General features: G+C 45.4%; 1 protein-coding gene and 2 long non-coding RNA genes across 12 annotated transcripts in view; 1 reads left to right on the top strand and 2 right to left on the bottom strand.

Annotated features, from left to right (window-relative positions):
• Positions 1-16020, bottom strand: part of LOC105480157 (uncharacterized) — a 60790-nt gene extending 44770 nt beyond the window's left edge. Inside the window, exon 1 of the long non-coding RNA XR_011619954.1 lies at positions 15418-16020. This is a non-coding gene — a long non-coding RNA (uncharacterized lncRNA). The remainder of the gene's footprint in view (positions 1-15417) is intronic.
• LOC139355322 (uncharacterized) lies at positions 10382-14678 on the bottom strand. The gene is made up of 3 exons (XR_003017739.2): positions 13425-14678; positions 11173-13320; positions 10382-10852 (listed from the first exon to the last, which is right to left on the bottom strand). It is a non-coding gene; the product is annotated as an uncharacterized lncRNA (long non-coding RNA).
• The window catches only part of LOC105480158 (diacylglycerol kinase gamma), a 213552-nt gene continuing 201459 nt past the window's right edge, over positions 14738-26830 (top strand). For 3 of the 10 annotated variants that reach the window (XM_071091410.1, XM_011738673.2, XM_011738670.2), the window contains exon 1: positions 14750-15078. The gene's annotated coding sequence lies outside the window, so the exon portion shown is untranslated. Of the gene's footprint in view, positions 15079-26830 lie in introns of all 10 variants that reach the window. The other 7 variants (XR_986315.3, XM_011738676.3, XM_024792461.2 and 4 more) reach the window with 4 other exon arrangements.

Below are 26830 nucleotides of genomic sequence, written 5' to 3'. Positions count from 1 at the left end.
AGAGAGAAAGGAGTCCCAGTCCTAATTATGCTGGGATAAACTGGGATTCTCCATGGCAAACTGGGATGTATGGTCATCCAATCCATATGGCCATACCAGCACCCAAATCCATAAGTTCGTCCCTTTCTTCCCAGAGCTAACTGGCAATTTCTCTCTGTGTCTCTTGGCTTAGGTTTTCAGAGCAGGAGGATCCTTTTGTCCCAGCTCGTCTTTTCAAGGCAAGCCCAAGTTATAGCCACTGGCCAACCTCTAGGTTAGTTGGCCATCTTTGTGTCAGGTGATCAAATGGGCCAGTCAGGGTGTCAGCGTGTGGGTTACCACATGGCATAGGACATGGGTACTCGAATGTTCATGGCCACTCACTGAGGTAAGGCCTCTGGGTGGGGACTCCCTTAGAATGTAGAGTATAGAGTAGACTAGAAGGTACTCTGAGTTATCTCTAGAGTATTAGTAATGCAGCAAATGTTTGTGGAATGAGTGGACGAATGAATTTTCATCTGCTTTTTTCTTTTTTTTTTTTTTAAAAAAGGGAGTCTCATGGCCGGGCGCAGTGGCTCAAGCCTGTAATCCCAGCACTTTGGGAGGCCGAGGTGGGCGGACCACAAGGTCAGGAGATCGAGACCACAGTGAAACCCCGTCTCTACTAAAAATACAAAAAATTAGCCGGGCGCAGTGGCGGGCGCCTGTAGTCCCAGCTACTCAGGAGGCTGAGGCAGGAGAATGGCGTGAACCCAGGAGGCGGAGCTTGCAGTGAGCCGAGATCGTGCCACTGCACTCCAGCCTGGGCAACAGCGTGAGACTCCGTCTCAAAAAAAAAAAAAAAAAAAAAAAAAAAAGGGAGTCTCACTCTGTCACCCAGGCTGGAGTGCAGTGCCATGATCTCAGTTCACTGAGCCCTCCGCCTCTGGGTTCAAGTAATTCTCCTGCCTCAGCCTCCCAAGTAGCTGGGATTACAGGTAAGTGCAACCACACCCGGCTAATTTTTGTATTTTTAGTAGAGAAAGAGTTTCTCTATGTTGGCCACGCTGGTCTGGAACTCCTGACCTCAGGTGATCTGCCCACCTTGGCCTCTCAAAATACTGGGACCACAGGTGTGAGCCACAGTGCCCGGCCAATCTTCTACTTTTAAATCATTCCCCCCCGACCTCGATATCTCTCCCGGTCACTCATTCTCTCTCTAGCACTGACATTTTTCATGCTAAAACCATAATTTCAAAAGCCCCAGAGCCAATTGAATGTCAGGCAGGCACTTACCCTGGCCAAAAAAGAAACAGACAGGGTCGGTGTTGGAGGATGGGTCTTGAAGGTAATATAGGGCAACGATGAATAGCAAGGCTTTGCAGGTTCAAATCCCAGCGCCACCACTTAGTAACTGAGTAACTTTGAGCCAGTTGCCTAACTTTTCTCACTCTTGGTTTCCTTATATGAAAAATGAAATAAGACTCATCCTAAGGGACTTATTCAAAGATTAAGTAAGATAAAGTATGAAATTAATGTCATGATATTCAGTAGCCACCATTATTATTATTACTACTGAATGAGGAGAGGTTCAGCCCAACGTGACATACTTAGGCATTCTGTAAGGGCCTATCGATCACATCCTGTGCACTCTAAAACAAAACCTACAAAAAACTTTTCCCAAATAAATAGGCAGCCTGGCTGACTCTGAGTAAATCACATGAGGGAATCACATGAAAAATGTATTGTATTCTGCTAGAAGCAGCAGGAGAAACTCTTTATCATCTCTGACCATTAGAACTTTTTTCTTTTCTTGAGTCAAGATGTATTTCCTTCTAAATTTGGCTTGTTGTCTCTGATTCTATCTCTTGGGTCCTTCAAGGGAGTTCCATGGAACTTCCTTCCAGCCCCATGGAATCAGCTGGAGCTTCTGTGATCTTCTCCTCCACATAGGCCACAGATGGCTGGTCCAAGAGTGAGCACTTCAGTCATGTCAATCAAATTCCTTCCCTGGGATTTTAAAAGTTAGAACCAAGACAATATATCATTGTTTTTTGCCATCTACAAAAAGTTGGTCTGGAGGGTGAGAGGATGAGGCTGAAGTTCAGAAAGAAGCAGAGATAAGATTGGGCTTAGGAGGAGAGGGGAGGGGGAGATACAGAACTGATGACATGCGATCCCTGGTTCCAGTTGTTGATGAAGTCCATTCATTTCCCTGTGCTTTCTGCAGCTTGGTAATTCAGAGATTTGGGTTCACTTTCTGCTGTTTCTTCTTAATAGAGTTTTGGCTAACATGGAACCACAATGGATTCGTCAGACCTTTCTTCCCCAGAATCCTCATCAGATGTTAGAAGACAGCTCTATGTCCTCTGCCCGTGAGTCCTGCTCCTCAGCATGGTCCACTTAACTCTGTGTAGCGTTTAGAGGGGGCTCATTGGGGCCACATAGAACTTTGCCTTTGTTTCAGTGTTGGATTTATATTAAAGGCTTTGTATGAACAAATGATTTTGTGGTTTAAAGATATTTGAAAATAATTGCCTTGATTTTAAACTATTTGAGGCAGAGCCCATCACTGTATTTTCAGTGTTTAAAATATTGCGGCGCACAGCAGAATCAATAAATGTTAGATAAATGAATGTATTCATTGGGTTTAGCTTCCTTCAATACCTTGGCTGTTCTTTGAACACACTGGCCTGTAAGTCCCCTGGAGCTGTCCTTATCCACCCTTTAAAAAATCTCCTCTCTTCCTTGGGAATATTTGCTTGGAGGTAATAGACCTGGACCAGACATCAGCAAGGTCCCACACAGTTCCTCCTCATACCCCAGCCACTCTGCCCAGCATTTATCAGCACAGCCAACTTGTCAGCTGGCTAACTTGGAGGATGTCTTTTCTCCCCAAATTTTCTTCTCTCTTCCTTTCAAATCCTGCTGTGCTGTTATTCAGTTATGGAAACAGCAGAAATCATTTTAGAAAGGAAGCCAGCTGGTTCATTAGTCTGATTAAACTCAAGCAATGGAATCTGAGCACAGTTCACATGATGAATGGTTTGCTTTCTCCTTGGCCCCAGTGAGTTTTGCAATGATTATTAATCTTGGGGCTCAGTCACCCCTCACATCTGCAACATCCTGTGGGTCAGAGAAAAAGGACAGGGCTACAATGAGATGATGTCAGGGCTTTCTGAGTCGCAATGTTTCCATCTCCCCCTCTTCCTCACTGCAGACCTGGTGGACTCCACAAAGTACGCCAGGCTCCTCTATTCTGTCTTAAAAACCCTGATCTTCAGAGTCAGAGAGGCTTGTCTTTAAAGTCAGATTTTGCCACTTAGCAGCTCTGTGATTTGAGGCTCAGATTCCTCACTTAAAAGTGGGGACAAAAACATGTATTTTGGCCAGACACAGTGGCTCACGCCTGTAATCCTAGCACTTTGGGAGGCTGAGGCAAGTGGATCGCTTGAGCCCAGGAGTTCGAGACCAGCCTGGGTAACATGGTGAAACCCCGTCTCCACAAAAAATACAAAAATTAGCAGGGCGTGGTGGTACATGCCTGTAGTCTCAGCTACTCGGGAGGCTGAGGCAGGAGGATCATTTGAGCCCACAAGATTGAGACTGCAGGGAGCAATGATCACACTACTGCACTCCAGCCTGGGTGACAGAGCAAGACTCTGTCTCAAAAACAAAACAAAACAAAAACATATTTTTCGGGAAGCCACAAGGACTGATAACTACTTAAACTTCCAAACGAAGTGGTTCAAAATGTGTGGAGCACAGGAAGGAGTGTGAAGAGGTGAAAAATGGCTCAGAACAGGGTAAGCAGGGGCCAAATCACAAAGGGTCTTACAGGCTGGGCAAAGTAGTCTAAGATTTTATATTGAAAGCATCAGGGAGATTGTAACAAGATAAAATCATGGGAGAGTGATATGATTAGATCTGTACTTTGGGAAGCTCATTCTGACTGCAGGACAGAAGGTATAGATTAGGAGACTGGACTGGCACAACAATACTTGTGGCAGGGAAAATGACCAGGAGGCCAGCACAGCTGTCCAGGGAGAGAGGATGCAAGCCTAAACGCAGGCGGGAAGTGCAGCAATGAGGAATCTGCCTCTTTCACAGCAGATTTGGAAATCAACAAGAAAGCAAAATGAATTGTCATTGCTCAGGGACTGAGGGTGAAAGGGGGTCCAGAAGAGGAGAAAGGGGGCCCAGGAGAGGGGAAGTCTCAGCTAACCTCAAGGTTCCTAGCTTGGGTGAATTTGCAGAGAGTGGGAGCCATTCTCTAAGGAAAGAAACACAAGGGAGATGCAAATGTGTGGGGCACTAGGATACAAGCTGAATGTGGGACATGTTGAGTTTGAGGTGCTATTTTCAAATTTTCCATTTAGTAATGTGGAACCCAATATGATGGGAACAACTGGGCAGACCCTGTCTGAGGAGGCCACCTCCCCAGGACCTATTTCTGGGAAGATGAACAGCCAGAGTAGCCAAGACCAATATTTGTGTATCCCTCCAGTTTGACATTTTTTTCCTGGGAAGTCCTTTTGGAGGTTATAGCAGTGATGGCCGGGTTTAGAAATGCTCCTAAGTTTCCTACCAAGAAATCTCTCTCACTGTACAGAACACCAAAACCTACCATTTCTTTTATTTGGCCCTCACCCTGCAGGTATGTCTGCTGCAGATATGCTTTTTCTATACTGGTTTCAGGTGTGGAAGGGGGAGTGCAGCAACCCCAACAGAAGAGAACAGCAGCAGGTTTGTGCACCTGCAGAAAGAGGCCAAAGATGACCCCAGATGACGGTTGCTATTTAGGGAGGAAAAACCACAATGATGAGGAGAATGTCAGGGAAAAGCAAAGAGGTAAATAATACACAGGGACAATGAAATAGAAAAAGAAAACGCGACGAGCAACCTACATAAAAAGAAATTCCCAAAGTGGTCTGCAATGGGAGAGAAAAAGAAAATGGACCTCAAAGTTACCTCCAGAGGATGGCTTGGCACAACAGAAAGAGCACAAACTGGCAGGCCGCGGTGGCTCATGCCTGTAGTGCCAGCACTTTGGGAGGCCAAGGCAGGCAGATCACGAGGTCAAGAAATCGAGACCATCCTGGCCAACATGGTCAAACCCTATCTCTACTAAAAATACAAAAAAAAAAAATAGCTGGGCATGGTGGCACGCACCTGTAGTCCCAGCTACTCCAGAGGCTGAGGCAGGAGAATCGCTTGAACCCAGGAGGCGGAGGCTACAGTGAGATGAGATTGCACCACTGCACTCCTGCCTGGTGACAGAGCGAGACTCAGTCTCAAAAAAAAAAAAAAAAAAAAAAAAGCACAAAGTTTAGAGCCCTATCGTCTTTGGTTCAAATTCCAGGAGAAAACTTGGTTGTGTGACTTTGGCCAAGTTGTGTCAACTCTCTGAGGCTCAGTTTCTTCTTCGACTGTAAAATGCTTATACTAATACCTTCCTTGTAGGGTCAGGATGAGAACTGGCCCAGCAAGGTGACCAGTGTAGAGGAGGGGATGGGTTAATTTCAGTAGTTGTTACTGCTTTTTTTGCCTCCATTTCTCCTCTTCCAGCTCCTCTGGGGTTGGTTCCCCCTGCTTCACCACCACAGGAATGATCCTGCACCCCTTTGGGGCACTCTGACCAAATGCCCACAGCTCTAGGAGGATAGTGATGGCAGGACACCCCCTGGATATATCTCCCCACACAATGAGCTCTGGGTCCCCGCTTGGTTTGTGAAAAATTGAGTTTGGCATCAGCTTCTCTGGATTTTGAAAACATCTGGTGACTACGAGGAGAAGCAGCAAGGTGGAAGGAGCCTGGGTCCTGACGCCCGACAGGACTGAGTCTGCTTCCTGCTACCCCAGGTGTGTGACCTTGAGAGCCCATCTCACTTCCCAGACTTCAGGGTCTTCTCTCCCTTACAGGGCGATCGCGAAACTAAAATGGCGTAAGAGAGAGTGTCTGGCACACAGTAGGCACATGATGAGTGTCTTCATTCTTTCCCTTCTTTCCTTTCTTCTCTGTATCTTCAAGTTTCCAGAGAATATTAGAAATTAATTAGAAAACTGTATAGGACTCAATGAGATCAATCAATTTCTTAAATTACCATTAAATATAATTGTCAGCAGAAGAGAGCCGAAAAACACACATCCAGAATCCAACAAAATGAGCTGAATCTCACTCTGTGGATTGATGGCAAATTGGCTGAGTTCCTATTCCTCCCTTTTTTTTAATGCTGCAGAGATGAGGCAACACCAGCACCCAGGCCACAAAAGCAAATGTCTCAATGTATTGGTTTTTCTAGTTTAATCCGTTTCAATTATGAAAAGCAGACAGTCATCTATAACAAAGTAGCCCAACGATAATTTGAGCTTATCCACAACTCAGCTTTGGGAGTTCAACTTGGGACTCTTCTCCGTCTCCATTCACCACCCAAACACTAAAGGATAAACAGCATATTTCTACTGTTTATTCCTTTTTTATTTTTTTATATTTTTGTCTACTGTTTATTTCTATATTAATCAATCATGAAAAGATCATGGAGTTGCAGCCCACATTTCTATAAATTATAATGAGCAAACACGGTACCAGTAAAAAAAAAAAAAAAAAAAAAAAAAAAAACCTAAAGCTTCAAGTTTTGCCTCAAGACCTGAGGAGGAAGACACAAGTTTATTCTCCACTGACAGTAATATTTCTGTGGGAAACTTTTGAAAAGAGCCATGTGGCTCTTTTCTTTTTCTACCAAAAAAAAAAAAAAAAAATTGCCAGGCATGGTGGTGCACAACTCTGGTCCCAGCTACTCAGGAGGCTGAGGCTGGGGGCTTGTTTGACCCCAGGCAGTCAAGGCCGCAGTGAACTACGATCACACCACTGCACTCCAGCTTGGGAGACAGAGCAAGACCCCCATATCAAACAATTAATCAATAGAATTTCTGGTGGGTGTTTGGGACTTCTCTTTCATTCTCCCTCCACAGACTGTTCAACTCTGTCTTCTTTAGACCTTTAATCCCACTGCATCTTCTTACCACCCATTTCTCCCCTGTGTGGTTTGTAATTTTTGCTCCACCATGAACCCCTCAGAGACAAAAACCAACATCCCTGTCTGAATCGTGTGGGTAACACAGCATCTACTCACTGGAAGTGCCCAAGAAGCATTTGCTAAATGAACAAATTCACAAATGAGAGGAAAAAAAGAGTCTACTTTCTATACCTCTAATTTATATATCCCTAATTGGCAAAACTCCCAGAAACATCTAGAAATTATTTACAGAATAAAGTAAGTTATGACACTAGCCAGAGGTCTGTGAGACGGTGATTTGGAAAAATTCAGAGCCCCCCCCAGTCTACATCCTTCTAGGGCCAATTGTAAAAATCTTTTTCTCAAGAACAAATAACTATGAAAACGTTAAAATACAGGCAGTTCCCTACATAGGAACATGTTGTATTCTGAAAGTCTATTTATGAAATTATTGTTTGAAATTCAGAATACACTTTCTCATAGAACTGTGCTCAGAAGAGTAACTGACAGCATAGCTCCAACTCAAGAGATTTGCAAAGGAAAATAATAGGAAGCACTAAAGCTATACTGTGGAATCACCCTTTTCTTTTACACATCATAAAATAGACATATGGAATGGGTCAAACTACACTGTAACTTTTGGACAAGGAGCAATACTTGGAAGCAATAAAATGAAATTTTAAATGGTTTCTTTTTTATTTATTATGAATGCTTTTACTTGAGAAAAAAGCACGTTGTATTTGCAGTAGCTGCTGAGGTTGAAAGGGATACCTGAGGAGATGCTTAAACCAGGCTGTCCTGCTCAGACTTCAGGGCCTGGATGAATCACCTGCAGGGCTTTTTCAAAATGTAGATTTCTAGTCTCTCCCTCTAGGGAGGCATATTCGGTGGGTCTGGGTAGAGCCCAGAAATATGCATTTTAACAAGCACTTGGGAAAGTCTGACCCAACCGATGTGAGGACCGTGTCTAAAGAACGGCTAGCCCAGAAGAGATGCCACATTGCTTCTACCTGGGCTGAAGTCTCATCTCCTGAGACTGCCTCTGTCTGTCTGGTACAGAACGATGCCTCCTCTCTCATTCTCCCAATTCCTTCTCCAGTGGGAGAAGAGGGCAAGTAATGACCTGTCACTCCACAGGCTATGTATAGAGTCAGGGATTCAGGGTAAACAGCATGGGTGAGAGATTAAAGAGATCCTATCACTCATTCAACAAACATTGAGGGCTGAGATGCAGCCAGCATGTGGGTGGTTGAAATAACCAAAAATTTTTGTAGGGTGGAAAAATAGTCTCTGCCCTGAGTACTGCTCTCGCAGGTAGTAACCTCCTGCCAGTAGCAGCTACCCCAGTGAAACTCCCCATGGGTTGGGATTAATAACATCTTCATAAGATGTGTGTGTATAAAGTGCTAAATACATTATAAATGCTTGATAAATGTGTATTTATTTCTATTATTGTGTTGCCCTGCAACTATATTAAAATACACTCGGAGAATCAAGACAATGACATAAAAAGATATAGCCAAGCAACAATAAGCCAGTTTTATAGAGTACAGTTCAATTTGTTGACAAGTGCTGTAGAATGAAGATTAAGGCAAGTTCAGTGTGAGAGAAGCTCTCTCAGAAGAAGTGCACAGCACACTGTGGCTTCTGGTTTCTAATATTGCCTCCACCACCAACAGGCTGGGAGATTCCCAGCCATCCGCCTCTGTGTAAAGTGAGGATGGTGGTTCTCTCCTCACAGGGCTCTTGGGAGGGTTAACGTCCAAGTCTGCATAGTGCCTGGCTCATGATAGGTGCTCAGTGAGAGGAAGCTCTTTAGCAAGATTTGAAAATGGGAATAAGCCTTCCTGTAATTGTAGAATTTCAGAGCCAACAGGGACATGTAGCTGTCTTCTTTATATTCAGTTTCATATGATTGATCCCCTACTATGTGCAATACTCTGTGGGTGATAGAAAAACAATTAAGATGTAGTCTAAGGAGGATAAATTGCTGTTCCATGGAAAGGGCGGGACAATGGGTATGAAGCATATACAAGTAATTGTAATATAAGGCAGTCTGTTGTAAGTACTGGAATAAATTATAAATAAGTTTCAATGGAAGTACCAGAGAGAGAATAATTAACTTCAACTGGGTGGATTTAAAAGGCACTATAGAAGAAGCAAGAGAGAGGAAAAAAGGCAGTTCTCCCAGCTGTGGGAGTAGCCTGAGCAGGACAGGGAGGGAGCAGGTGCAAGGTGTGTTTGGAAGACGAAGCCGGGCAGCCTGCACACCGTGTCCTTGAAAAGCTTACCGGACGTGCAAGTGGATGAGTGAGCTGGGACCACTTCATGGAGGGCCCTGAATGCCATTTTAGGGACTCTCTATTTCGCTCTATTTAAGGCAGTGATAACAATAATTCCATTCATCCAGAACCTACCATGTGACCAATCCTATTGTAGACTGTTTATAAATATTTCTTCTATCTTCCATAAAAGCCTATGCCTAAGTATTATTATGTCCATTTTGTGGATGAGGGCTCTGAGGCTTTGAAGGCTTTTGAACAGAGAGAGGACTTTGGGGTCTAAACTCTCAGAAGTTACTCCGGCAGCAGCAAATGGGAAGAACGGATGAGAGGTGTTGGCACTTGGGGCTCCTTCAATTGCTGACATGTGGTGACATTTTGTCCCCCTAAATTGGTTAATGGGAGATAAATAAGTGACCAGGATTTCTAAAAATAGACTGATCCTTTCAAAAGTTTTGTGGGCTGGGCAGACTTTGAAGCAAATGGTCATTTAGGGAGTTAGAACCTTTTCCTCTCTGTGGCTCTTCCCAGGGTTCCCCATGAAAAGCTTCCCCTCCAGGGACCACAGTGAAGAATTCCACAGAATTTCTGCTATGACCAGACATAGCAGAAAACAGACCTGGAGTAATGTAGTGAACCCAAATTAGCCTTTTCACAAGCTCATTAAAGAATAAAGTTTAACATCCTTTGCCCAAAATATAACAGAAAGAAGAAAGCCTTCTTTTTTCTCCCTACTCACTCACACCTCCTTCCCCTCTTTCCACCATCTGTCTCCTGATAGGCAATCATCAAAGCAGGATCTTGGATGGGTAGGTGTCTCCTTCACTGTCAAGTAAACACAATCAAAGTTCCTGGGAAATCCACTGTGGGCAACTCCAGTGACACTGTAGAATTCCAGACAGGGGGCAGATGTGCACTCTGGTAGTCCTGAAGTCCGCCCGCTCCTTTCATGTTAAAATATGACTATATTTAGGAGCGTGTAGACAGAGTTGCTGACCTGAATTGCTGTTTCTTAGGAAGCAGACACATTAGCAAGTAGTGTAATAATTAAGCTTTAAAAAATAGACTACCTTAAGGAAACAGACTATCTTCAATAACTATATTTTACACTTTTGCATAGCACTTCTAAAACATTTTCAAATAAGCTTCTTCATTTAATCATTGCCCTGAGATGCATGTATTACTATCCCCACTTTGCAGAAGAGGAAATTGGGGCTTAGAGACTCAGATCTAGCTCTTTCGACTCCATCTAATTCTAAATGATCTATTTATTATTCTGAACCCCATGGCTTCTCCTTTGTGTTTTCTTCAAACTTATCAGTTGATATTGTGAGAATTTTCCCAGCTTGCCTTGTGGAGGGGCCCCACCCAGGCAAGGGGGCAGTACTTAAAAGTTGTTCAGTTGCTAGTACAGTGCCAGAAAGGGTTGTAGGGACCATTTCCAGCCTTCTTATTTCACTAAGAAGAAAACTGAACTGAGGGAATCACCTGCCTACATTCCCAGGACTGGATCCCAAATTCCGTTCATGGCAGAACTGTGACCAGGAGCTCCTGGTTCTCCTGTTTCCAACCCACAATCTCATTCCATCACAGCCTCTACAGTCAAAGCCAAGAGGAAAGTTAAGGTTAGGACTTGGCTAATATCTGTTCCCATCCTGTCATTGCTTGATAACACTGAAAGATCCTATTAATTATGAGATCATAAAATATCAGGTGGAAGACAGCTTGGAGATAATCTGGTATAATCCTTTGTGTTCTGTACATGAGAAAAGTGAGGCCTAAAAAAGCAAGCAGAACCCCCAACCCCAGCCCACCTTGCGGTTGGTGACCCTGAACTCAGCTATGCTCCAACTGTCAAGTGCTGTTCACTCAGCTTGTCAGAGACAGTGGGACTAAAAATTTCCAGACACAGGTACCTGACTCAGCCCTCGCTTTGCCTTGGCAATGGAGATCAGGCATCAGCTGCTGGCTTGGATGATGTGTTCCCGGAGCAACATGGTGAGTGTGAGCTGCCAACATTGAAGTCTCAGGGAATGTAAAGTGTTGAACCAGTTAAACATCCAAAAACGTCCCGTCTCTCAGAAACAAGGGTGACTCATCACAGCGCTTGGGCTACAACTGGGAATGGCATTAGGGTGGCTGTGGGGGCTAAAAATCCATCTCAGAAGCCCCCAGCTTCCTTTCCTCTGGCTGTATGTTCAATGGTCTTTTCTCTGGCTGAGAACCAACATATACATGCTTCACTGCCAAACCCTCCTCCTCCATGAAGCCCGCCTTGACTCTTTCAGCCCAGAGGAGGTCTCCTTTCTCAAGCCCTGAGACTCTGCCCTGTACAATTTGGCACTTGATTCCATACTGTCATTCACTGTTTCTTAACCCAGAGGAGCGTTTGTTTTATAACTGACACGGATTGCAAAATCTTTGAGGGGAGGCCCTAAGCTTCCTCCTCTGTATCCTATAGTATGTCTCAGGGTGTCTCCACAGAGCAGAGACATGCTCAGACTCACAGATAGTCCTGACCTCAAGACTCTTTCTGCTTTACCTTATGTTTGCACATACAGCAAAGGCCCAATAAATCCTCACTTGTTTCACTGTAGCTTCTCCCTTTTCAAGTAAAGAACTCAGTTGCAGGGCCTCTGTCAGCCCATGCAAATTAGAGAAAAGGCATCTCTCTCTCCAGGCAGAGATGACCCTGCCAGACACAACCCCGACATGTTGTGTGACTGGGCAAGTGGGGCATGAGTTGGATTTCAGCCCCTTAGCTGGGTGCCCTGTGCAGCGAGCCACATAAGCCACCTGGGCTCTGGCTCCTCGTGAAAGCAGCACCAAGGACTCCCTCCCCACAGTGCTCCATTCGGATGGGGAAGGCCTACCTTGGGAAAGCCGGCATCAGTTACTTCCCAGCTTGCTTCCCAGCTCATTTCCCGTCAAAAACAAACAACAAAAAATCCACACCTGCCATAGCTTCTCACTATGGAACCCAAGGTCTATGCTCCTGGAAGAGCATTTGGAGACTCCCACAATACTGTCCCATCCTTCCTTTCTTCTGCTGGGAAGACCCAGAACTCACCATGAATTGTCCTACTTCTCTGCCTTTGCTTTCTCCCAGCCTAGATTGCCCTTGTCCTATTGATCTTTGTGTGAGATCTCTATTCCCCTTTAAAATTCGATCCCAAACCCTACCTCCTCCATGATGCCTCTATTAGCACTAACTGTGCTTGGTGCTTCTTCCCACCCCATCCCTCTTTGCCTTCCACATTGCTTCAGCCTCTATTACCACCTTTTCCCCCATGTTATTAGCATGTAACTCAGTCCACACAGCCTTCTCTGAACTCATCCTGCAGCAACCCAGATGCATCATTTGGCTCCATCTTGATCCCAAAGGAATCCATTTGCAAACAAATTAGTGAACAATATTGACTTTACGAATAATTTCTTTCATAGGACCAGGGGCTTTCATAGCTCACCCCACAGCAAACTACTTACCAATCTTTGCAAGCATCTCCCCTGTCCAAATCCCTGGACAACTTGGCAACCCTGTTGCCTGTTCTCAGGAAAGTTGTTTGGCAACCCTGTCCTCAGAGCTCCTCCCCTCTCATTACCCTTCCCCAATGTGCTCTCAACCAAGCTGAGGCTCCACACTCAGTCTCTGCATGTCTTCCCCATTTGTTCCATTCAACTTGTTTCCTTCCTGTCCTAATAAGCAGAACAACTCAATATTGCCCTAACTCCTACTTTCAAACATGTACTCCAAGTCCATTACGTTGCTCAGCCAAACACAGAGTCTCCTTCAGTTTAGCCTTCTTTAGAACGAGTTAAGAATAGACAGCCAGAATGTTTTTCTTGTGACATGTATGTTCATTTTCCTCCATTGAGCATGCAGTCAAAAAAAGCAAGGATTGTGTCTTCCACACCCACGCAACCTAGCACAGTGAAAATACATACAAGAAACCTGTGTTCAGGGCTCCCCTCTTCCAGGGACGAGGACAGTTCTAAGTCCTTTCTGTCTCTCAGTTCCTCTTTCCTCCCAAGTAAGGCCCAGAACTGGAGTTACGGGGAAGCACCTGAAGACAGAGTGGGAGTTTAATAAATAGCTGTAAAATGAATGAGTCAGTGACTGAAAAGGAAACAAGAAAGGATAAAGGAAGAACTTTGAAGGCACCCTCACCAAGATTATTTCAGTCTAGCTGAAGGGAACTTGGAGAACCGACCCAGGGTGATAGAATGGATAAGACCTGGAGGATAAGAGGAGTAGCAAACACCGGGTTCTTGTATCAACTCTGCCTTCATCACTGTGTGGAAACTTGAGGAGATCTCTCAGCTCTGTTTCTCATCTGTCTCACCAGCCTGCCTGCAGATAGCCCAGTATGAACACCACCCAACACGGTCCTCAGGGCTGTTTGACATTCATGTTTCAGGCTTCTTCCCCAAATGCGCAGACTCTCAGAGCCCCTCGGCGCCTCCACACTCTGCAGAAAGCTTTTCTTGGCTACAGTGCTGGTCCAGGGACCTTCACTGCCCACTGGCAGAAAAGAATTATCGGCTGTGGAAATGAGTAAACTCCACATATTTTAAAGATGACAGTCTAAACTCCTAATGACTCTAAATGTGGTGTGAAATGGACAGAAGTCATCCTGCTGTGTGACATGCCTGAAATAGTGTCACCACCACCATCACCCCCCACGTGGACATGCACGTCATGGAAAGAGAAGCAACAAGTCACAGTGCCTCGGCCAATGTAGCTCCCCTATTCCCCCCCTCACCCCCAGCCTCTTTTCTGTGCTTTTCTACATTTTTTAAAAAGAAGGGATCTATTTGTTCTGCAGGAATACTGTCGAAGGTCACCTAAAAGCAAAGGAGAATGGGAATTAAACACCCCCGGAGACCCGACCCATCCATCAGAGTCCAGCTCAGGCAGGCTGTGCCAGTCTCCACCGGGCTACAAGGAGAAAACCTTTTCAAGTTGAACGGCCACCAATCCACTGCCACCGAAGTCAAGGCTGTCAGAAACATCCCTCTGGACAGAGCCAGTGATTTGGAGCCTAGAGATACTGAGTTCCTGGGAAACAAAGAGAACTTGTTGATTTTATATTTTTATTTTTTCTTCGATTTGGTCTGGATATTACGGGAACCTTGACCGGAGTTGAGAAAAGGAAACGCCCAGTCGGTATTTATTAAAGTTATCCTTCGCCTCCGGGGTCAGGTGCTCTCTGGTACCCACCACTGTTGCGTACTCTCCACACCCCTAAGCCTGTAACTCCTCCTCCCAAACCAAAGCCCTGACAGTAAAAAAAAGCGTTCTAAAGATGCCCGCGCCCAAGTTGCGCCAAAGGGGTCAGGTTCCCATTGAGCGGATCCACGTTCGTGTGTGCGCACGCGTGTGCATGTGTGGGCGCGCGTGTCTGTGTGTGCCGTGTGTGTACGCGCGCGCGCCGGTGTGTGTGGCGGGGGCGGGCTCTGCGCCCGGGGGCAGGGCTCCGCAGTAAGAGTGGCAGCTGGACTTGCCAGGCTGCGAGGGGCAGGGCACAGAGCCGCAGTGCCGTACTAGCGGGCCACGGAGATAGACGGCTTTGGAGCTGCGGAACCCTGAGCACAGGGTGAAGACCCCGGCGCGGCCAACCACAGCCTGGCCTCCTGGTCTCCGCAGCACCCACTCGGGCTGCATCCCCCTCCCCCGAGAGGGCTGCGCGGGCGGGAAGACGCCCAGACGCCAGCTTCGGTCCCCCTTCTGTCTCTCGGTTCCTCTTTCCTCCCAAGTAAGGGAATAAACCGCGAGGAAGGAGCGCCCCGGGCCACCGCGCAACCAAGTGTTGCCTGGTGAGGTAAGACGGCGGCCGGCGCGGTGGAGGGGGTCCCCGGCTCAGGGAGCGCCCGGTGCAGCAACTTGGAAAAGGAGGGCAAAGCGGGAGCTGGTCCCGCGGCCAGGGAAGGGGCTGCAGCCAAAGCCACGGCGCCCACGCCGACAGTTCCACCTGCCACAAAGCTCTGCAGGAAGGGATGCCCCGCTCGAGGGGTGCAGGCTTGGGGAAGGCACAGGGTGGGGCTCGGCTCTCCCTGCGACTGAGAGGCCCCTCAAGCCTCAAAGCTGTGCGGGTGGGAGGCGGCCTTTCTCCAGGCAGTTTGCGAAAGCAACTGGTCGGATTTCCTTCTTCTAGTCTTACCTTGGCTCCTTGATATCCAGTTCGCGCTCCAGGCAGTCGGAGAAGCAGGGGCTGTTTTTCCTAATGTCTGGCCGCCAAAGCCTCCGACAGTCCCGCGGGGTTCTAGGACTTTGGGGGCACTCCACAAAGCCCCCGGGCAGGGCGACTTAAAGCGAAGCTGAAGAGAACGCGGACACCTCAGAGGATAAAGGAGGGAAGGGTCAGGAAGAGAATCTAAGGTTGATCTGTGTAGTCTCAGAGTCACAAGATGTTTCTGTGTGTGTTTGTGTGCTGAGGGGTGCGTACCCAGAGTCACCTGTGGTGCCTTCGCAGACTCCACCGGTCCTCCTCCCCTTGCCTAGCCTGAGATTTTCTTCTTTTGAACTAGTGGAGTAGAATTAGGGGAAGGGGCTGTGGAGTTCTAAAAAGCCCTACAGGTGATTTGACGTGCTGCCCCCATCCCCACCATCACTGCAGTGGAAAGCGTGGGACCAGAGCTAGAACCACCTCCCAGATTAGAGGGATCCAGCTGCGGAACTCAGGGCGGCGGTCGAGACCCCTCCCCTAGTCGCCCCCCGCGGCGGGAGGGTCTGCTGCAGCGCCAGGCGATTTGTGGCTGCGCCGCAGTGGTGTCCGGGAGCGCTGTGAACCCGTGGGCGCGCTCTCCCGCGCTGCGCCGCTACCTCCTCGGACTTCATTAGCATATGATGACCTCTCTGTGGGGAGGAGGGCCTGGGAGGGCTGTTTGTCATTCCTTTATTTCGGGAGCTTGGGGGACAACACTTTGGATCTGGAGGTGAACACCGGGGGGTGTCATGATGAGAGACAGCGGTCAGGACACAGGACTGGAAACTGACCCCTGGTCTTGATGGGGGAATCAACTTTGTTATTTTGGTGCTTGGGATTCTCTGTCTGTAAAATACAGCTGGCAGAGCCACTTGCTGGCACACAGAGCACCCTGGTTGTCAGTGAAGGAAATTAGATCATAGAGGGCAAATGTCGAGGTTTGGTCATGAACCCAGGCACAGACACACACCCCTTTATGTTTTATGTCCCTCTCATTCCAGGCATGTGTCTGACATAGGAAAGTACTTCACTGTTTGTCATATTAAAAGGCTACATTTGCTGGAGATTCCAGTCCGAATATAAATTATACTCCTTAAATAAAGCGGCTGCAACTAAGCTAACTTCCCTGTCCTACTCCTGATCTATGTCTTTTTTGCCAATCACCCCACTTAACGTTTACAGCCAGCACTATAGGCATTACTACAGGTATTTTTCTGGGAGGGGCTTTAGAGTGGGAAGCTAGTAGATGAATCTTTCCTAGCTTAGAATTTTATGTAGTGGTTGGTTCAGATCAACCAAGACATGGGGAGAAAACGATAAACATCTGCGTGTCTTGAAATCTAGACTCTCAGAGATGGGAGTAACTACTAAGATCATCTATTCCAGCTCCCCCAACCTCTCCAAGTCCCCAGGCAGCACCATCAACAGATGGCAAGGATCCCTCCAACCTGGACACTCCCAGAGGCCCAGGCTGTGCATGTGTGAGCCTCTGCGAGGAAAGAACCCAGAAGCCAGCAACTGTTCCCTCTCCTACTGAGGGGAGTTGGTGGATGCTGGCCCCACCTCCTCCCCTGGAAGAGAAGGGAGAAAAGGGTGGGGAAGTACCCTTTCTTTGTGGTGAAACTTTAAAACTTTTAAAATGTCTATCTTATTGTATTACATCATTATAATGTACTCTTTTGGTATAAAAGTATTTCATGTTCATTGCCAAAATATTGGGAAGTTGAAAAGTATGCAAAGAACAAATCAATCACCCTTGATCCTACCACTCCCATTCCACACTGTTAATATACCGGCATATTTCCTTTCCATCTATTTTTATGCCTTGAAATCATACAGTCCATACAGAGCCAGCATTTACTGGGTGCCTAAGAAGTATACTTTGCATGCTGTTAAATTTTGTATGCATTATGTCCTTTAATCCTCAGGAGGCCCTCTGAGGTGAGTACTATTATTATCAATCCCATTTTTCTAGGGTTGCATTTTTCTAGGGTTCTAAGAGTTCAGGTGACTTGTCCAAGTTACATGGCTAGTACGTGGCAGAATCGAGATTCAAATTCAGGATGTCTGACTCAAAAGTATGGTTGCTCAGCCTCTGTAGCTATTGCTTCTCTGCTTTTCTTCTGAGTTAGTATTGTAGCAAAAGACCTTTCATGAACATTGTTTTCCTGGCTGCATGTTATTACACTGTCAGTTATTTAAGTTGCTTCTTGTCTTTAGCAACTACAAATAACTCTGGGCAAAGTCTTTACTGCACACATTTCCCATTACTTCCTTTGGATAGATTCCTAGAAATAGATCACCAGGCTAAAGGGCATGAATGTTTTAAGGCTCACAGTATCTATGAGAAGCCACATTTCAAAAAGGGTACACTAATTTACGATTCCATTCACCAGAAGCAACTCAGCCATAGTTAAAGCAGATGACCTTTAGGAATTCAGATAGGCCAAGGCCTCATATGACTAAAGCCACGTCACATGAGCATTCTTCAGTCTCATGGAAGGAGTCACACATAGCACCCTGCTTTACACACTCAGGAGGGATTCTGGAAACCATACAACGTAAAGCTATACCTGTTTTTATGTGAGCAAGTATCAGCTGCAGAATTCTCTAGCTAAATGTCACATACTAACTTTGAACAAATCAAACCATCATGTAAAATATGTAAAGGTGTATAATGTCCCACTTCTCCATACAAGTAATTATAACAACCTCACTCCTATGAACGCGCATCATGATCACAGCCAGATTCAGCAAGCTTAACCCATCAGCAACAACTTCTTCACACACTGGCCATATTCAAAGAGTTGTTTATTTGTACCAAGTATCAGAATTCCACAGCCAAACCACAGTGAGAGCTGATGTCACTTTATAAGTAACAGAGTTCGTCTGACTAAAAAAAAAAATCACGGCTAGTAACTATTAATAGTAATAAAACAATTTAAAAATAAGGTTATACCCATCATTTAAAAAAAAGCCCCCAGGTAGAAACAAAATGTGGCTGGAAGAAGAGAGATTGAATTAGGCAATACAACTCACACACACACACACACACACACACACACACAAACACACAAGGGTTAGAAGAAAACAAATTGGCCCTAACTACGAGTCGTTCCTGGAGCCTCGTTGATCTCCAAGCCACCTCTGCCACCAGCAGTGGGTTTAGTAGCCCTGGAATATAATCTGTTGTTGCTCCCACTCTGAGATCAACTTAAGCAAAATTCAGCTCAGGTCCCTAAACATCCTTCAGGGAAGCCCAGCCTAGAGACTTCCTGAATCTGTAACACCTGTGCATAAGCTTACCTCGCTATGGTGAAGTCGCTTATTTGCATATCTCCCACTGAACCATGAACCCCCAGAAGGCAGAGACCATGTCTAATTCTTTTCTGTATCCCCAGCACCTGAGATCCATAGTCAACAATTAAAGGGGATGAATGAACAAATAATAGGATTTTCCAGGTCCTGTACTGGATGCTTTATGTGCATTTTTCTTTCAGTGTACCTTATTCTGCTCAGGCTAGTCAGTCCCAGAAAGGTACCTGAAAGGTGTCTAGAGCTGTGCTGTCTGTTTTCACATGTGACTATTTCCATGTTTAACTTTAGTTCATTAAAATTAAACGAAATTTAAAATTCAGTTCCTCAGTTATACCAGTCACATTGCTAGTGCTTACATGCTGCATGTGACCTCTGGCTACCATATTGGAGAATGCACATTTAGAAGATTTCCATCATTGCAAAAAGTTTAACTGGACTGTGCTAGAGCATAAGCTTGGTGCAAGCAAAGTGTGTGTCTCTGTCTGCCTTGTTTTCCACTGTGTCCTCAGCACTAGCACAGTGCCTAGCCCAGAAGAGATGAGGGAGAGAAAGATAAAGGAGGGACGATGGTAGTAAATGTTGTGGTAATATTAACAATAGCACTTATTGGGCCCTGACTCTGCATCCCACATTGTGCTATGTTTTGTACATGCATAGCTTCACCTGATATTCACGTCAGTATACACCTGGTATTAACTCCATCTCATAGATAAGGAAATTGAGTCTCAGAAAGTTTCAGTAATTTGCCTGTGGTCACAAAGCTGATAGGAAAGACTGAGATTGAAACTCAGGTCCATATGATTTCAAGCCTTTTCTCTTTATTTATCTTCTCTTTTTTCTTGGACCTTTTGCATTTCTGCCTCAATAACTGCTGTGTGTGGTGATGTGGATGAGGATTGCCACCATCGTGGTTTCCTGGGAAATCAGAGAAAGGGGACTTTTGAAAGCTTTCCAAAAGAAACAATGGGTATAATTTATGACTCTGAATGACATATGAAGAGTGCAAAATTTTGCTCAGGGTCTCAAGAGAACCTGTCCCTGGATGGGTGAGGGAGGGAGAAAGGAACCCACCCATAGTGTGGCCTGACCAGGGAACCAAAACCTACAAGAGCAGACCCAGTCAACCACCATAGTCTGTGCTTCTCCTCAGGGAGTCCTGAACCAGCTCTCAAGATCTTGCAGCCTGTTAATGGGGTGACTTGGCTCTCAACTCCCTGGCCAATGCCCTTTTCACTGCTCCACCCTACCTCATGAGCCATTTGCTCCAGTGCCCTCACTATTATTATCATCACTCTTGTCCTAGTTTTCTCTAATTTCTTTATTCTTAAAGAATAAAGTGCAAAATTTCAAGGGAGTCCTAATCAGCATGGAGAAGACTGAAATTACCACCTCCTCATTCTATTTCCTATTTCTATTAAAACTCTTTAAGGTCTAATTATGAATCTATACCATTGATACCTGTTGAGCTTAATATCACCTGAAGTAACCCAGTTCTCTTTTATACCTGCTCTTGAACTGGAACTGTGTTGCCCACCTGCTCGCCTTCACCCCATACTTGCCCATACCCCCTCAGAGTCACTCTAGATAGAGACTGTGCAGTATTTCTCATTTTATCTTGTTCAGTTCAGTCTGCCTTGCCACCTTGCCCAGATAATTCTGGCCGTGATTCTATCATCCAGTGTATTTACTGGCCCTCTCAGCCAGCTTCCTACCATCTCTGAATCTGATGAGCACGACCTCTTCATCTAAGTCATCAATAAATATAATGAACACCATAGGATTCTGAGGCATTCCATGCATGTTTCCTAAACATAGATATTAATTCAATAATTAAACAGCACTTAGAAAATTTATTCAGCTTTCTGTGCTACAACCGAGCCCATATTTCTTCCTCTTTTTCAACATTATTAGAGGAATCTTATCAAAGGTCTTGATAAAGTCCAAATATTCTTCATCACTGGTATTTCCTTGATCTTCTGTCCAATAATCTTGTCAAAGAAGCAGTTTTGTTGGTCTGACATAAACTAATTTCAGTGATTCCATGTTGGTTCCTTGAAATCACAGCTTCAATCCTAAAAGCTCATTCCAAATCCCATTCCAGAATGTTTCCTGGAATTAACATCAGTCCCTCAAATTAAGACATTTTTATAGATTTTCCCATTTTAAAAAGTAGAACTTTATTTCTCATGAAGGTGATGGTAGTGGTGGTGATGATGGTGGTAATGGTGGTGATGATGGTGGTAGGACACTGATGCTGGTGCTGGTAGTGGTGATGGTGGTAATGGGGGTAATGATGGTGGTGGTAGGATGGTGATGCTGGTGTTGGTGGTGGTGGTAATAGTGGTGGCAGTACTAGGGGTGATTATTGTGGTGGTGGTGGTAGTGATGATGGAGGCAATGATGTTGGAATGTGATGGTGCGGGTGATGATGGGGGGGTGTGATGGTGGTGGTGGTGGGGTGATGGTGGTGGGGGTAATGGTGGTAAGGTGGTGGTGGTGGTGATAGTGGTGATGATGGTAGTGGCAGTGGAGGTGGTGGTGGTGGTGGTGATAGTGGTGATGGTAGTGGTGGTAGGGGGTGACAGTAATTGTGGTGATGATGATCATGGTGGTGGTAGTGGTGTTGATGGTGGTGGTAGCAATAGTCGTGATGGTAGTGGTGGTGGTGGTGATGATCATGGTGGTGGGAGTAGTGTTGGTGGTGGTGGTGGTGGTGATAGTGGTGATGGTAGTGGTGGTGGGGGGTGACAATATTGGTGGTGATGATGATTGTGGTGGTGGTAGTGGTGTTGGTGGTGGTAGCAATAGTCTTGATGGTAGTGGTGGTGGTGGTGATGATCATGGTAGCGGGAGTAGTGTTGGTGGTGGTGGTGATGGTAGTGATGGTGGGGGGGTGACGATATTGGTGATGATTTTGGTGGTGGTAGTGGTGTTGATGGTGGTGGTAGCAGTAGTTGTGATGGTAGTGGTGGTGGTGGTGATGATCATGGTGATGGTAGTGGTGGTGGTGGTGGCAGTGGTGATGGTAGTTGTGTGGGGAGTTGACGGTAGTGGTGTTGGTGGTGGTATTGATGGTGGTGGTGATAGTTGTGGTGGTGATGGTGGTGACAATTATAATGGTGGTTGGGGGTGGGGTGATGATGGTGATAGTAGTGGCTTCTTTACTGTATGATTCTGAACAAATTAAGGAGCATGGTCTAATTACCTCAATTGCACACTGTCTCAGCACCCTGGGATGTTATTCAATTAGGATAAGAGATATATATTAATTTGGGACAGATCTAAGAATTTCTGGCATCATAGAAAACGAGATCAGAGAAACAGCCAAGAGAGCATCTGGTTCTAAGCCTTCATCCCGAGAAATAAGGAAACCCCCATCAAAAGATGTGCCCTGCCTGGGGTTACCCAGCCAGAACAGGAGCCAGGGTCTTGCCACTCTGACCAGTGCCTTCTCCAGGGCATAACTCCTCTTTTCACTTTCTTTTCTGAAGAAGCTTAAGGCTTTGTTTCCTGCAAAAATATCCATTTCTCCTCTTGGAATTCGCCTCTTAAGTCACTGATGCTTCAGTGAAAGTTAAGGATTCTTTCCTGGAATCATGATGTGTAAGAGAAAAGAAGGAAATAGCTTAAGAGCTCTCATTCTCCAAGTGAAAAATGGAGGCATCTAGAAAAGTCTGCTGTGGCAAGAAAACGGATGGAAGAGAAAAACTCAATGGCCACACAGCAGCTGACAAAACCCAGACTTGCCTGCCCAGTTAATCATTTGGGTCCATCACTCCTTTCTGTGTGGTTTGCATAGGAAATTTTCTTCTCACCTGGGGCATAAACAGTGTCGTCTACACAGAAACCAAGTTTTCACTTTGCTGATGGCTGATCTGGGGTGAAAGTTCCAAGTAGCCAAAGGTCAGTGAGGCCACTTTGATCCTTAGATGCTGAAATACTTGAAATGTTTTTGGCCTAAATGTTTCCATTTCCTGCTGCATTTCTCCACCCCTCTGCTCTGGGAACAGTGGCTCATAGTACTTCACCAGCTCCCTCATGCCCCTGCCTTGAGGTTAAAGTAAATAAGCTAGAGAAAGCTCTTTCCAACTCCCATAAGGCCAGAGTGTCCCTTCCTTGGGAGTCACACAAAATGGTTACTCTCATCTAGCCCCCCAAACTCCCCATCCTAAAGTCTCATCAACAAGGATGTTCTGATCCCCAGAACCCGACATAAAGATATTCACGGGTGAAAGTCAGTCTCCTCCCTTTTCTCATGCCAGCATGTCCAGCAGGCCTGGATGATCACGAAGTGATCTTTCTCAACTATTAGGAAGCCAGTAGCCATATGATTCTATAGGGGAAAAAGTCCCACTGTGCCCCAAAGACCACATTGTTCTTTAATCCCTAAATTATGCAAACCATAGCAATGCTCTCCTGAGGATGCTCCATCATTTAACCAATATTCAATCAGTAAATATGTGCTCAACACCCACTTCATGCTAGTCGCAGGACTCATTTCTGGGGATAGGACCAACTGGGTTTCCAGGAACTGAGTGGAACAGAGTGTGTGTGTGTGTGTGTGTGTGTGTGTGTATATATATATATATGTATATATAATATATATATATTGTTTTGAGATGGAGTCTCGCTCTGTCGCCCAGGCTGAAGTGCAGTGGTGCAATCTCAGCTCATTGCAACCTCCGCCTCCCAGGTTCAAGCAATTCTCCTGCCTCAACCTCCCAAGTAGCTGGGATTACAGACACATGCCACCACATCTGCTAATTTTTGTATTTTTAATACAGAAGGGGTTTCACCATGTTCAGGCTGGTCTCGAACTCCTGACCTCAGGTGATCCGCCCTCCTAACCTCCCAAAGTGCTGGGATTACAGGAATAAGCCACCATGCCCAGCCAGAGTCAATCTTTAGATGAGAGTCAGGGGAGGGTCACATCCCCAGCCCGGGAAGGTATTGGACCTAGGAAATCAGGTAACACTCTCTGGAGTAGATGAGCTTGAACTGAAATTTAAAGGATGCGTGAAGTTAAGTGAAGGAATGAGGGTAAGAAATTCTAGGTAAAGGGAACCATGTATGCAAAGCTAGTTCTTGTTGTCTATACTTCAGTGTTGCTGGAGCAAAAACTGTGAGTCAGGAAGTTATGGGAGATGAGTCTGGAAATGTGGACAGGAGCTGGGCCATGGAGGGTCTCATTTGTCACATTACAGTGTTCATTTTTTTTTCTTGTAGCTAGTGATGAGCGGAGGGGCACTGAGAACTCATAAGTGGGGACTGACGTGGCCACGTTTTAACATTAGAGCAACCTCTCAGGCTGCTGTCTTGGAAGGAGAGAAGATGGAAAGTGAGGCTGCCCCTGAGGGAGTTCCAGGCAGATGAGGACTAAACCAATGGCGGTACAGGTGGAGTGGGGGAAAGAACTTGTAACTGAGTGTATGTGAGGGGGCTGAGGGAGGCAGAGAAGCCAAAGGTGGCCACCAGGCTCCTATACCTTGGAGGATAGTGGTTTCATTGACCAAGAGAATCTAGGAACAAGAGCAGGTGTGGGGTTGGGTAACGAGTTCAGTTCAGGGCATGTTAACTTTGAGGTTTCAGTGAGAGATCCAGATGGGCACGTAATTGGATAGACGAGCTCCATGGCTAGAGGCCCAGATAAGGACGTCCTCAGTGCAAGTGGTGGGTGAAACTGTGAAAACTCATGAGATCAGGGGAGAGTCGATTTTCATGTATCTTGATCAATGTATTGCCAGTACCTGAAAGATCCATGTCAATGAGGTCCATGCCTATCTAATAATGGAAAGAAATGTCTCACAGCGTTGAGAGTCTGGGCTTGTCAACTGAGCTGTCCCAGTAGCCATTTATTGACTAAGACCAATGTCCACTTCTGCCAGGTGCATGGTCAAGCAGGGCGGTGGCTTACAGAAACACTTATGCTCATCTTCCATATTAGAGCTCACAAATTTGTAAGCGGGGTCTTTCTCTCTAAGCCAGTGGTTCTCAATTCTGTTTAACATTAACATTGCCGGGGGCGGTGAGGGGGGGGCCTTGAAAAAGCACCAGTTGTAGGTCCCACTCCCAGAGATGCTAAGTTAATTGGTCTGGGGTCAAAGCCTGGGCCTCAGTACTTTTTTACGTCTCCTAATGCTACCAACTACGCCAGTGTTCAGAAGAGTTAAGAACCATTGCTAAACAAAAAATTCAGTGATTTCTCAAATAACACAGCTTTTAATTCCTTAGCTCCTCTGGTAAATCTCCTACGTGTGCATTACAGTTTCTCTAAAAACTACTTTAAGGTGTCAGAACCGAAACTGGGTCTGCACACCAGCCATGGTTTTGCTTGCGTGTCATCCCTGTTTTTGTATTCAGTGGGTATTTCTCCCTCACGCCTGCAAGGCTCATGAAAACTTTGTCAAGTCTCCTGCACGTACATCCACTGTCTACCACATTTCCCTGAGTTATATAACTAATGTACCTGTCAAGGAGATGTAAGAATCACCCGCCATGACTTCTTGGTGAACCTTGGTTAGTTCCAAGGGATCATTCCCTTCTCTTTTAACTGCTAACACGTCACCGCTGAACCCAGCAGTTCTCTAATTTTCATTTGCATTAGAACTTCCTAGAGATTTCTTTTGTAATGAAATGTGGATCCCAAGGCTCTCTCCTCAGAGACTCTGAGCCAGAGGTGTGGGAAGGGGGCCTCGAACCAGCATTTTTAACCAGTACTTAGGGTAATTATGGTGTGGGGATACCACCTTCAAAAAATAAGGCCTTAAAAATGAAAAATGAAGCATACACATTTAACTCTTACCTTCCATGATTTTTATTGAAATAACCAAATTCATATATACATATTTGGGTATTTTTGTTACAGTACTGACAACTAGCAAAGGATATCAATATAATCCACATGTCAGACGTTTTGAAAACATTCCATAATAAAGAATGTTCACAACAGTGATTGAGGGAAAGACCAACCAACTGTAAGTCATCAGAATGGAAGGAAAAGTTGGCCCGGAGATTAAATGAAAAGTACTCCTAGAATTCCACTAACATCTCCAAAGGTAAAGCATCAGAGGCTGCAGAGAATGGAATAAATGTTTGAAAACCACATATCTGAAAAAGAATTAAAGTCCAGAATATATAGAGAACTCCCAAAACTAAACAACAGCAACAACAACAAAAAAAACCCAATTCAAAAATTGATAAAGAACTTGAAAGACATTTCTCCAAAAAAGATATATGAATAGCAAATAAGCACATGAAAAGAAGCTCAGCATCATGAATTATCAGGGAACTGTAAGTCAAAACCACAATGAGATGCCACTTCATACACATTAAGATAGCTATTATGTATATTTTTTAAAAGAACAGAAAATAACAAGTGTTGGCAGAATGTAGAGCAATTAGAACTCTTGTACACTGCTGATGGGAAAGTGAAGTGGTACGGCCACTATGGAAAACAGCACAGTGGGTCCTCAAAAAACTGAAAATAGAATCACTGTATGATCCAGCAATCACACCTCTAGGTACATACCCCCCAAAATTGAAAGCAGGAACATGAAGAGGTACTTATACATCCATGTTTATAACAGCATTCTTCACAATAGCTAAGAGGTAAAAGTGACCTAAATGTTCCCTTATGGATAACTGGATAAACAAAATGTGGTAAATGCATACAATTAAATATTATTCAGCCTTAAATGTGAATGAACTTCTGACACATACTGCAACATGCAACCTTGAATACATTACACTAAATGAAATAATCCAGTCACAAAAGAAAAAATACTGCACATTCCACTCATATGAAGTACTTACAGTAGTCAAATTCATAGAGATAGAAAGTAGAATGATAGCTGCCAGGGTGTGGTGGTGGGAAAGAATGGATACTTATCATTTAATGCCACAGTTTGTTTTGCAAGATGAAAAAGCTCTGTGGAAGGCTGGACGTGGTGGCTCATACCTGTAATCCCAGCACTTTGGGAGGCCGACACAGGTGGGTCACCTGAGGTCAGGAGTTCGAGACCAGCCTGGCCAACATGACGAAACCCCATCT

Source organism: Macaca nemestrina, chromosome 2 (assembly GCF_043159975.1).
Source record: "Macaca nemestrina isolate mMacNem1 chromosome 2, mMacNem.hap1, whole genome shotgun sequence".
NCBI classification, from domain to species: domain Eukaryota; kingdom Metazoa; phylum Chordata; class Mammalia; order Primates; family Cercopithecidae; genus Macaca; species Macaca nemestrina.
This window is presented reverse-complemented; position numbering and strand designations above follow the sequence as displayed.